The sequence below is a fragment of the Equus asinus genome, chromosome 3 (assembly GCF_041296235.1).
Source record: "Equus asinus isolate D_3611 breed Donkey chromosome 3, EquAss-T2T_v2, whole genome shotgun sequence".
Classification (NCBI taxonomy): domain Eukaryota; kingdom Metazoa; phylum Chordata; class Mammalia; order Perissodactyla; family Equidae; genus Equus; species Equus asinus.
The window spans coordinates 81,192,532-81,205,440 of record NC_091792.1 but is presented as its reverse complement, the minus strand read 5'-3'; the positions used below and the strand labels follow the sequence as shown (position 1 = coordinate 81,205,440).

The 12,909-nt window shown below is 43.1% G+C and overlaps 1 long non-coding RNA gene across 4 annotated transcripts in view; it reads left to right on the top strand.

Annotated features, from left to right (window-relative positions):
• LOC106834437 (uncharacterized) overlaps positions 1–12,909 on the top strand; it is a 90,067-nt gene that overhangs the window by 59,799 nt on the left and 17,359 nt on the right. For 3 of the 4 annotated variants that reach the window (XR_011502095.1, XR_006524628.2, XR_006524627.2), the window contains 3 exons: positions 3,442–3,529; positions 4,765–4,866; positions 8,816–12,909. This is a non-coding gene — a long non-coding RNA (uncharacterized lncRNA). Of the gene's footprint in view, positions 1–3,441; positions 3,646–4,764; positions 4,867–8,815 lie in introns of all 4 variants that reach the window. The other variant, XR_011502094.1, reaches the window with a different exon arrangement.

Below are 12,909 nucleotides of genomic sequence, written 5' to 3'. Positions count from 1 at the left end.
TCCCATTCTCCCTAAAAATCTTCCAGAATAACAATGCAATGAATTCCTGCCAATGATTTTTACCTTCAGCTAAAACATGCACTGAAGAAACAGCCATATTGATAGCCTTTGCTTTTTCTTTGTATGTCCAAACTACTTCCTGAAAAATAATTCTTATTCCACTTTGCAAATGTGTCCACAGTTGAAAGAGTCATAAGTACATAAAAGAAAAAGCGCAGGAGGCAGTGCATGTGTCTGGCTGGTGACAGTGATGGACTGGTCAGATCAAGGTAAATGAACATGAAAATTAAAGGCTGACAAGTTTCTATTTTTTAGCCTAAATTATAGATGTATATATTTGTTGTTATCATTTGTTTATGTCAAATATTTTAATCACGACTTCAAGTCGACCTTGGAACCTTATAACTACTGGGTGTCCAGAACAGTGGCTGGCACGAACGGGGTGCTGAATAAATATTTGCCGACTGAAGGCATGCATGAACGAGCGTCTCTGTATTTATTCTCATACAGTCCTTAAAAAATATCATATGACGGTCCCAGGACCTTGACCAAAGCAAGTATTAATTTCTGTTTGGAGCTAAACTTTTATTTATTTTGAAAAGTGTTTGGGAATGCTTTGCTTGTGGAATTTTAGTTGCATGTATCAGCCTGTGTTTCATAGCCACAAAAATAAAGATTTTTGCTATCTGGTTTAATGATCCGGTTAGAATTCAGTAAGCTATATGGAGGCTGCTCTTTGGGGCTCATTAAGCCAGCAGGATAGGAGTGCTGCAAGTGAAGCAAATATATTTCCGAGTCCAGGCCGTTGTTGCTGCAAAGTCGTTGGTTACTACAACACCGCTTGCGCGGAGGGAGTGGTGTGTGTCCCGGCCAGCCGGCAGGCAGGGACCGAGGGAGGATGCGGTGGCGCCGCGCTGCTCTGCGGAGGGAGAGATCCGCTCCCAGCGGCCTCCGAGCTCTCAGTGCTGACGTGCGGGGTCACACAATCTTAGTCTTTTGAGCTGGCTGACCCCAGCTTCGCTGAAGAAACAGGCTTAATCACGAGGGTCTTTGGATCGAAAGCTTAGCTCCAGTGGAACACGAGCTCTTTTCTGTTGCTGCTGTTGCAGTGTTTGCTCCTAATGCTGGGAACTCGAGCCCTTTAGTCTCCAGGGCCTTTGGGTCTAAATCGTCCTACCAGATTGGAAGTCTCATAGAGTAGTTGAAAGAAAACAAATCAGACGTTCAAACCGCAAGCCCCTCACCGTTGGCTTTGCTGGACAGCAAATCATGCTAATTTGAAAATAGAACGTCCAAGTCTATGTTTCATAAACTGAGACTTTTGTTCTTTTTTCCTGTATTTTCAACTTGTCATGATTACCATGCCATGAATTTCTCAACCAGAAAACAAAAGAGGTATTTTGCACCTGGATATAAAGTGCCCCAACTCTTGATAACGTCTCAACGGGCTGCCTTCTTACCAAAGGCCAGTGCTGCCATGTTGAGTTCCGCTACCCGTCTGCCAAACCAGGGTCCTCAACACATCCCGTTCCAAAGGGCTGGATTGAAAAATCCAGCAGAGATTTGTCACTTTGATGTTCCTGACGGTACCGTGTGTAGCTATATGAAGGTTCTTTTTTCATGATTTGAGGTGCTTTTGTGTACTCAGGCTCTTACTAAAACGAAATGCATTTCCAAGTGAATTTACGGGGGTTGCAGCCCCACATGACTCTCGCCTGCCTCCTTGATTTTGGCTCTACTAATGGTTCCTTTTATTAGTTTTTTGCGAGTTGCTAAGGGCATATGTTTTGGACTTTTCTTGCCTGATTTGTGAGATTCTGCTGACATCCAGGAAAGTGCCACAAAAACTTGTTACTCAAATCCAAGCTTGTGTGTTTCATGGCAAATCCACCAGCACCAGTCTCAAGTTTCTTAAGTCATTTATGGAGAAACAAGTGTAGGCGCTATTTTGCGGGACCAGGCTGTTCTCTTTCTAGGAGTAACATTTGGCATTTCTATGCAAAAGGACAAATAGTCTTTTAAACATCTCATATTTTATGGGTGTGATGGAGGAAGTTATGCTGCTGCTGCTGCTGGTGATGATAGCCACCATTTATTGAGCATGTACCATATACCAAGCATTTTGCATTGGTTCATTACCACAAAATTGCAGGGGAAATGCTGTTGTATCCATTTTGAAGATGAAGAAAATGAATATAAGCAGCTTTCCCAGAGTCTTGTGGAGAGGCAAAGCCAGGATTTAAATTTTGGTCTTTCTGTCTCTAAAGTTTATGTTTTCTCCGAAGAAACACGGAAGATGAATATTGCCCCTGATTTTTTTTTTTTTTTTTTGAGGAAGGTTAGCCCTGAGCTAACTGCTGCCAATCCTCCTCTTTTTGCTGAGGAAGACTGGCCCTGAGCTAACATCCGTGGCCATCTCCCTCTACTTTATATGTGGGACACCTACCACAGCATGGCTTGCCAAGCAGTGCCATGTCTGCACTCGGGATCTGAACCAGTGAACCCCAGGCCACCGAAGCAGAACGTGTGAACCCAACTGCTGCGCCATCAGGCTGGCCTCTGATTTTTTTTTTTAAAGATTGGCACCTGAGCTAGCATCTGTTGCCAATCTTCTTTTTTTTTCTTTTCTTCTTCTTCTCCCCAAAGCCCCCCAGGTCATAGTTGTATATTCTAGCTGTAGGTCCTTCTGGCTCTGCTATGTGGGACGCCGCCTCCTCATGGCTTGATGAGTAGTGCCATGTCCATGCCCAGGATCTGAACCTGTGAAACCCTGGGCCACTGAAGCAGAGCGTGCGAACTTAACCACTTGGCCAGGGGGCCGGCTCCACCCTTAATTTTTTAATCAAGAAAATTTTGTTCTGTAATTTCCATTCTATTTTATAACAATTATTAAACATATACCATTTATAATAGTTGGTGCCATGAGGATGCAGTAGTGACTAAAACATAGTTCCTGTTGTGTAAGGAGCAGTGGTTGTTGACTGGGAGTGATTTTACCCCTCTAGGGGACATTTCCCAAGGTCTGGAGCCATTTTTGATTGGCTCAATGGGTATGTGTGGAGCTGTTGACATCCGGTGGACTGAGGCCAGGGGTGCTGCTAACCATTCTACAATGCACAGACAAACCCCACAACAAAGATTTATCTAGCCCAAAGTGTCCATATTGGTGCAGTTGATATCCAGTGGTCCAGAAGAAGAAGCGAGGCACTGAAAACATGATGGGATTTATGCTGTACTTTCAGTGACAGTGTGGTAGATTGTATTATTTGTTCAAAATATTTGCTGACACTTCCCATTGGATCTTCCATGTGAGAGAATTATACCTCCTACCCTGCTAATACCAGGCACGGCCATTTGATTTACTTTGACCAATGAAATATGGATAGAAGCTTACAGAGACATTGTGTAGTTTTGCCATCATTTTTTTCTCTTTGTCACAAGACCATGAAGTTTCAAGCAGGGGCTCCTTCACGTGGGACGTCAGATGAAGACAACATGGAGCAGAGATGCAGTCTACTTCAAAGAACTGGTATCATAAACAAGAAATAAACCTTTGTTGAGAGCTGATGAGACTTTGCAATTTTTGTTACTGCAGCATAACTTAGTCCATGCTGGCTAAGACAGATGTGGTTATTATTTCAACAGGTGAGGATGAGGTGGGATTATAGTGGAAGGAAAACCTGGAAGGAAAGACTGGAGCCAGATAGCAAAGGGTGGACTTTAAGTAGGAAATTCAGTAAGGACAAGAAAGGAAATTAATTCTGAAAGCAGAGGGAGTGATTATTCAGAAAAGGACAGTTGAAGGCAGCAGGAGCTCAGTTAGCTATGATAACAGTGGTTCCCTTGAGAGGAGCGAGAGCCTGAACATGGGCAAGGGCAGTAGAAGTGTAAAGTTAGAGGCTTATGCAGGAGTGATTGCGAAAGAAAAAATTATTTGCCGTGAAAATTTACTTGGTATGGACAATGAAAAGATGATTTCAAGATGATATCGAGATTTTGAGAGTTATTATCTTGAAAAATGGCATCACACAAGAACACGTTTTGGAATAGATATGATAATTTCCTTCCAGTACTTACTGAGCTTGGGACAAAGATGGGCTGTCCAGTGTGAGGTGTTCGGAGGCAGTTGGCTATAAGCATCTGGACAGTGGGAATCCTGGTGTGATTTACATTTTTGGGCATCATCTGGATAAGGGTGCAATTTGGGCAACATTACCCAGGGATAGTGGCTGGAGCTGAAAGAGAAGCTTAAGGAAAAGAAAATTGGAGTTTGGGCAAAGAAGGAACCTGATGGGAGGAATGTCAGGCATGTAAGTGGGAAATGCTGCTGCGGCTGGCTGGTCAGAAGCTCTGTTTGGATCGTGCAGAGGTAATGAAGAGGATAAGGAGGCAGACTGGCGCCTACTCTTTGGTTAACAGCAAGTAGGTGCTTAAATACCTTCGCCATTATTCTGCAGCAGTTAAGCTTTGGTTAAAAAAAAAATAGTAGCACACAGTTATAAGGTCAGGAATTCATAAACACTCGAAATGAAAGTGTAAGTTTGAAGTTTTCCTCAGTGTAAAAATGAAAACCAGAATAGCAATAGCACTTACTTGAAAAAATTCTTAGCTTATACTTGAAAGTTTATAGTTTTAAATTTTATTTATTATATTTTTATATGCCTACAAGCTAGAAATGAGTTTACTACATTCTTTATTTATTGGTTATATTTTTAAGTAAAAATGTTCTTGATTAGATCACGATCTATTAATCTTCCTTCCCAGTTTCCACACCTCAGGGAAACCGAGCTAGCGGGTGTTCACAACCATAACTGAAGGCCTGAACTTCTTGTCCCTGCCCTTCTCCACCTGCTCTGGGGGTCACAGGTAACACACCCCTTAGTTCTGAAGTTTTGCCAAGGCAGCTCAATGGATAAAATAGATTGGTGGTCTGCTACGTTCCCTAAGATAAGCCAGAACAGCACCTATGTCTCATCCTCGGGCTTCACACTTCAGTATATTAGGATCCTGGGACATCGTGGCAGAGAAATGCACACCCAATGGTCCACCATCAACCTGCTGGTGGCCACGGGAGTTACAGACAGAGTGCTTGAGAGAAGACACAGGGATGCATCAAGTAGCCCAGGGAGAGACAGCACCACACATCCCAGTGTTAAATACCACTCGTCTCTGTGAAGATAGGCCTGCCTCTCTTCTGAAAGCAGCCTGACCTGAGTGATTGCACCGGAATAATAATTTCCCTTCGTTTCTCAGCCTAACCAGTCTGTCCGTTTGTATTTACTGTAAGTAAAGAGCTTAGGACCTTTCTCAGATTTGGAGAGTTTAGGCATTTATCAAATTATTAAATAAGGCTAGTCCTTGGAAATCTTGCAGTTTACACCAGAGAAGGCCATTTCCTTGAACGTTTTATGTTCTATGCCTAAGCCGTCTTGTCGTCGTGAGTAAAGCATCCTCTGACTGCACAGTAGATTGGAATGGCGGAGTCAAGTTATGGAGCCTCATGTTTCCAGGTCCTCAAGATTCGACCTCACTTCCTTTATCAGGAGCCCAATGTCTTTGTGTGCCTGCAGCAATCCACATGTTGCTTCATGTTCTTGACCTTTTCTTTTCATCTCTTTGAAAGTTTTGTACACATTGTCACATACATAGTAGCATTTGTGGCAGACTGCTAATTTGATCAGCTAATCACTAGAATATATTACTGGGGATGGCCATCTTCATGGGCTTTTGTCCGGGGTCATGCGTTTTCCTGTTAATGCAGGCTTTCTGGAGATGTAAAGCCTTAACCCAAATAACTGTCATTAACAGAATAAATGTTCAGGAAGGTGGAGGACATATTTTTGAGAAGCCTTTAGACCTCCTGTTAATTATACCACTTTGGTGATCAGCAACTTTGCCTCTCCACTCTGTTTGTGTGAAGAATAATAAGTGAATGCCATTTTGATGTGCGTTGAGCAGGGATAAAGCCATGGCCCATTATTAATATCGCTGCGTTTTAATTAATGATTAGGGGTAATCAGATGATTTAGCTTTAAGCAGTTTTCTAGATTCAAACTCTTCCATCATAATTCACATTACTAAACCCTTCTGAAGAAACTGAGTAATTCACAAGACTCAATTAAGACATGAGGAGAGGCAGCAGGGTAGGTCCTGGTGAGGAGGATGGAGTCTCTAATCTTGTGATTTTCTTAGTGACCGTCACAGCTTCTCTACACAGGCAGCATAGTATGGATGATATGTCAAGTCCCTCTGGGAGGGATGGAGGAGTGGTGTACCACTCTTATGCTTAGAATGAAACTGGGGAAAATGAGGGCGGGGAGACAAGGAAGAGAAAAATGAAAGGGCTAGGGTTCAGACATCAGAAAGATGTGCCGCTCTTGCAACCATTGAAGAATTGGTCTTGGGTTGGAAAATAGCTGGAGCCAAGGACTGTGGAAAGGGATATGGTGAGGGCATCTAACAAATGCCAGGATCGGGGCCTGCACTTGGGAGCCCTGGGAGACTCCCTTTGTCTGGCTCCCTCACTGTGGGAGGAGATCTGCTCTTTACCTGTGTTTCGAGACCTTGTGAATTTCCCCCATGAGCATCCTTGCAATGCCCAGGCCCCAATACTAGTCTTTGGACATCTAATGGGCTAGAAAAGGGGCTCAAATCTCCACACTGTGGAGGCCAGCGGGGCCAGAGGGAAGTGTATACTTCTGTTATCTGCAGATGAAGAAATGGGATTAGACAGGGTAACGTACTTCCCTAAATTCTCACAGAAAGAAAGAGGAGTTAGTCTTGGAAAAATGTACTGTTAACTTCACAGCTTGGATTTTCCACATTCACTCTGTTGCATTAAAATTGAGCAAAATACCAATGCGGCAAATCCTAAAAGACAGCTAGTGACTTTTCCTATGTGTCTCTCTTTTCTCAGCTGTCCATATGTTCTTGGTCTCTCTTGTGGTGGCTGGGATGGACCAGGCAAGGCAGTTGCACCAAAGGGTCTGCATGGAGGTATTAGGTCTTCAGGCTGGCTGGATAAGTGAGGGTTTTCCTACGATGCTAACAACATTTGAGTTGGTAGAATTCGTATTCATATCATGGTCTAGGAGTAAAGCAGAGCTGTCTGAGGAAAACTGAAGTAATCAGAAGAGAACTTTCTTGGACTCCCACCGATCTAACCATGAGCAGCATCTGTAGCATCATAGTCTGTCTGCCTCCCCACCTGCTTCCATAGATGAACTTCTGTGCCCTCAATTACAGCCAATCTCTGCACTTTTTCACTGAATCCTATCAACTCTCTACGAGAGGACATCACTCAGCAATTTTTATTCTCTCTCCTATTACGTTTTTACTCTCTACTCATTCCTAGCAGCAATCACACATTCTGTCCTTTCCCCCATCTTAAAAAAATCTTCCCTTGGCTCCGTTTCCTCCTTTAGCTACTGTCCCTTTGTAGCAAAAATTTAAAATTTTTTTCTTCCTATTCTTTTTCCACCCCACTGCAATTTGACTTTGTCCCTGACCACATTACTGAAACTGCTCTCGTCAAGCTCACTAGCAATCTCCAGGGTGCTAAAGCCAACGGTCAGTTCTCAGTTCTCATCTTGCTTAACCTATCAGCAATTGACACAGTTGATCACATCCTTCTCTCTGAAATACCTTCTTCACTTGGCGTCTAAGGCACTGCACTCTCCTAGTGATTGTCCTAACATACTAGACTCTTCTTTTCTGCTTTGTGGTTTCTTTCTCTTTTCTTTGACCGCCTACAGTCAGAGTCCCCCAGGGTTCTTCTCTTCTCTGTATACACTCACTCTTTTCATGCTATAATTCAGTCTCATGGTTTAAAATGCCCTGCATTCCAAAGATTTCCAAATTTATACCTGTAGTCCAGATCTCCCATATTAAACTCTGCTTGAAATCTCCATTAAAGGTCTAATAGACATCTTCAATGTTATGTATCCCAAACTGAACTTTTGATCTTCCTCCCCAAAGCTGTCCTACCTGCATCCTCCCCCAGGTCGGCTTCATCCTTCAAGCTGCTCATGCTGAAAACCTTAATCAGTCTCAACTCCTCTCTTTTGTTCCTATCTCACATCTAAACATTCAAGAAGTCTTCTTGGCTCTCCCTTCTCACCACCTGTGCTGCCTACACTATGCTGGTGGGAGCCGGATCATTGCTCACCCGGATTACTGCAATAGCCTTCTAACTGGGACCTCAGCTCCCATCTCGCTCCTCTAGAATCTATGCTTCACACAGCAACTAGAGCAATCTTTTAGAAATGTAAGTCAGATCATGTTTCCCCTCTGCTCAACACCCTCCAGTGGGTTCCCACCTTAGTTAGGGTAAAAGCTGGAGTCCTTACCTGGCACTGTTACCTCTCAGAGCTCATGTTCTGCTTCCCTGCTTCTCTAGTCCCTTCCAGGCACTCAGTCCTTAGGGCTTTTGCACTGAAACACTTTCCTCCCATGTAGTCATGTGGTTAACTCTTTCACTCCTTCAAGATTTATTCAAATGTCATCTTCCCAGTGAGGCCTACCCTGACAACACCACATAAAATTGCAGCCACTTCCTCCTGTTCTCAGCACCGTAAGTCCCTTTACACTGTTCTATTCATGCCTTTTTTTTCATATAAACATACCGTATAATTTACCCATTTATAGTATTTATTGTTTATTGTTGGTCACTTTCCAGAATTTTAGCCCCACAATGGCATGGATTTTTGTCTGTTATATTCACTGATGCTTAAAATGCTTAGAAAAGTTGCCTGGTATATAGTAGATGATCAATAAATGCTAAATAAATGAATAAATAAATAATTTCCTTTACCAGGGAGAAGACCTACCATGAGGTCGGAAGCTGGGAAAATTGGGAAGCAGAGGAGGGAAAGCAGAGCAAATGGTCCAGGATGAGCGCCATGGACAAGCCTAAGATGGCAGAACTTTGTTGACAGATTTAAGTTACCAGGAAGCACTGAAAACCTAGTTTCTTCACAATTCTGCATATGATGTGACTTCCAGAATTTCTACTGCTTTGACTTTCTCCTTTGCATATGTTTTAGTTTGTTGGAATTCTTTTCAAACATATAGTGCTCAAAATTAAACACAATATTCCAGATACGCTCAGACCAGCATCCCATTCCTGTCGTGGGCTGTCATCTCCCTTTGTCCAAACCTACGTGTTCAGCAGTGGAGTTGAAGAGATCATTAACTTCCCAGAGATAAATGACACATGACTCAGACTGAGCCTGCTGTCAGCCAAAACCACATTACTTTTGTTTATTTTTTCACACAAACCACGCTTAACTAAAATCTGCTCAATTCTATTTTTTAACCTATGTGTATGACTTTTTAAGTTTGTTCTATTAAATTTATCTTTTCAGTTTAGATCTATTATTCTGACCTGTCACCATCTCAATCCAGCATTTTAGTAAAGCCTCACAACTTTTCATTTTCTGGAAATCTGACAATTAGAAAAAAGATTGTTAAGGTATTATTAAATGCTGTCCTGGATGGGACCATGACAGAACCTGTGCCAAACTATTCCAAATCTGTATTTCCATGATACAGGATCTATTTAATACTCAGGATATATAGGTTTAAGCCGGCTATTTCTTAATCTTGCTCACAAAACTTTTACTGAATAATCTTTCAAATGCTTTGCTGAAATCCAAATGTACCATGTCTACAGGGTTCTGCTGATTTTCCAGTCTAATATTTTGACCCAAAGAGAAAATGAGGCCAGTTTGGCACAGTTTCATTAGATAAAGTCATATTGGCTCTTGGTGAGCCCTTTATATAAGCTCACAAACAATCTTCTATTAATTCTCTCTTGAGGTCAGGCTTACTAGCTGCAGTTTGTTTTTCTTCCTGAGCGAACATCCGTGCCAGTCTTCCTCTGTTTTGTATGTGGGTCGCCACTACAGCATGGTGGCTGATGAGTGGTGTAGGTCCATGCCTGGGAACCAAACCTGGGCCACTGAAGGAGAGCGCACCGAACTTTACCACTAGGCCACGGGGCCAGCTCCCAACTATCTGCAATTTGAAGATTTGATCTTCTCCATCACAGTGACATCATATCTGTTGATAACATATATGGAAAAGACCATTCGTATACTCCTTCTGGATGGTGGTCTTTGTCATTTAAAAAACACAAAAGTTTTTAATATGTCATTTTATGTAAATGCATATATGAAATCTTATACAGATTTTAGTGTCATCTTGTTTTTCCTGTTTTGCTTGCCTCTCTTCTCTCCGTAGCCTTCTTCATCCACTCACACTGCTCCTTCACTGCTGCCCCATGTATTCCAGAGTAATGTCTAGTGTGCACATTACATATTTTCATAGCACACTTATGTGGTCATAGGTGACCTCCTTTACAAACTCTCAGGGAGCCTATTTCAAAGAGATTCAGTTTAATTATCTTTACCTGAGGGATGACAGTACCCGTAAAACTGCCCTTGAAGCATCTATTTGACACTTTCAGACTTCCAACCTAAAAGTAAGAAGAATAACTCATTTGTTCTTTCATTCAATAAGATTCACAGAGCTCCTCCTACGTGCTAGGCACTGTGCTGGCTTGTGCGGGAATTCCAATCCTGGCCCAGGTGTTGTCTGTAATCCACTTCTCTGTCTTTTCTTCTGCCTCTGAGGGAAAAGAAAATCTCTCCTGCTTAGCAGGTTTCTATTAAGTAGCAAGTGTTTGTGTCCTCCTAAAATTCCTATGTTGAAGCCTTAAGCCCCAGTGTGGCTGTGTTTGGAGAGAGGGCCTCTGAGGAAGTGATTGAAGTTACATGAGGTCACAGGGCAGGGCTTGATCTGAAAGGATTAGTGTCCTTCTAAGAAGAGGCCCCAGAGAGTTCTCCTCAGAGGGAGACAGAGCCTCCGGCTGAGAGCCACAGAGCCCATGGAGTTTCACCACAGATCTCTTTTCTGTCGGGGAGGGGAGCCAGTGGTGAACAAGAATATAGTCTACAATATTCAGGGAAAATATCTTGATTTAATAACACCGATAACAATTGTAATTACTCATTATCTCAATATTGTTACCTGTGTGGCCCGCTTTCTCTCAAGACTCAAAAACACAGATTCCTGTTATAATGTTCAGCAAGACTAAATATTAGCGTAAGTATTATGAGCTGAATGCGCCCCGTAAAACTCCCCCGTTGCCTCAGAATGTGGAGATAGGGCCTTTAAAGAGGTGATTACGTTAAAATTGGGTCATTAGAGGGACCTAATCCAATCTGGTTGGTGTCCTTATAGGAAGAGGAGATGAGGACACTAAAGGAGACACCAGGGGTGTGTGCACAGAGGAAAGGCCGAGTGAGGACACAGGAGAAGGAGTCGTTGTCTGCAAGTCAGGGAGAGAGGCCTCAGGAGAAACCAGGCCTGCCTACACCTTGATCTTGGACTTCTGGTCTCCACATGGTGAGAAAATGCATTTCTGCTCCTTGAGCCCCTCGGTCTGTACAACTGTGTTGGGCAGCCCTCGCAGACTAATGCAGGGAGGCCATGAGCACTGTGTTCGCTTTGTTTTTCTAACCCTCCCTTCTAATATTATGCAGGCACTATAGTTCCCTTCTGGTCCCTTTGCTGCTTAGGGAAGGTCTTCTGGTCTGCTCAAAGATGCTCTGAGCACAGTATCATTTCTATGAATATTAAACACTGCCAAATTCACAGGAAGAACGTGATACTCCTCTGCTAGCCGAAAAGCTGCTCATCGTGGAGTTAACCAGTCATTTTGCAAAGCATGCAGAGTGCAACACTCTGTCTATTAAAAATCTGTTCTTCCAAAACAATGTAAACCCTTGCCTAGGACACACTCTGAAATCACTTTTCCTTTGTTATAAAGTTCATTGTTGTATTTACTTGCATTCTCCTTCCATGTTCTGCCTGTTCCCCCTCTCCTTTTGTAAGGACAAAACAGTGGTGTACCCATCCAGATGGCGGGAGGTGGGTAGAAACAGACCCTGGAATGAGCCTGAGCTCTTAAACCTGTGTTCAGTCTTCAAGGCCACCGTGACTCAGTGCAGCGTGCAGAAAGATGAAGCCAGGCTCCAGGATCAGGCCATGTGGTACTTAAAATAAATAAATAAGTACGTAAATAAAGGGATAGAGACCGGAAATAGCTGGAGTGACTCAGACTTTAGTCCCTGGAGTCCAAATCTCCCTGATGTCCTTTAGCTAAATTCCCACACTTAGAGTTTTATTGAGCCAGCTCCTAATCTGTTCGCTGCTTCCCCGTGGAAGCCTTTGCTCCCCAGCTGAGGCTCATTTGGTTTGGATTTTCATCTATAGACTGCCGTCAGCAAGGATTTTTAGGAGCTAATTGGTGAAAGTGACTTAGAAAAGGAACTCCAGAAGGGACCTGGAAAGGCTGAATTTTCATCCTTTCTCTCTTCCCCCAAGAATTTGTGTTACCCTTTGCTAAGGAGCAACTAGCTTTGATGCATGAGTAATCTCTTTTGTTTAAAAGCTAAAAGCCACCTTAGATGAGACGCCATCAAACAGAAGCCCGTTTCTCAGTCCTGTAGCTGAGGAGAGTGGAGCGGCTAGTGTTTGCGATTCCAAGTCCCGTTTGGACACACTTCAAAGAGCGGCTCAGGCAGAACTGCTAAAGGCTCCGCCAGCACCAGGACGTACAGATTTCCAGTCGCTGGGGCCAGAGCTCAGTTCCTGCATCTGAGGAGGATCATAATTGCTGGTCTTTTAATCTTCTTTGCAGCCTATCAAATGGAAGCTGCTTCACAGCAGGACACATAGGTTCACAGTAACAAGAGCAAAATTTGTAACGACTTGATTTCTCTTAAAAAAAATCTTTGCAGTGATACTGGAGCTAAACACAAGTGCAGGAATTTAAATTGGAATCGGGAATAGCTCGGAGGATGGAAAAGCAATTCTGGCATCTAAGAACTCAGAGTGAAACAG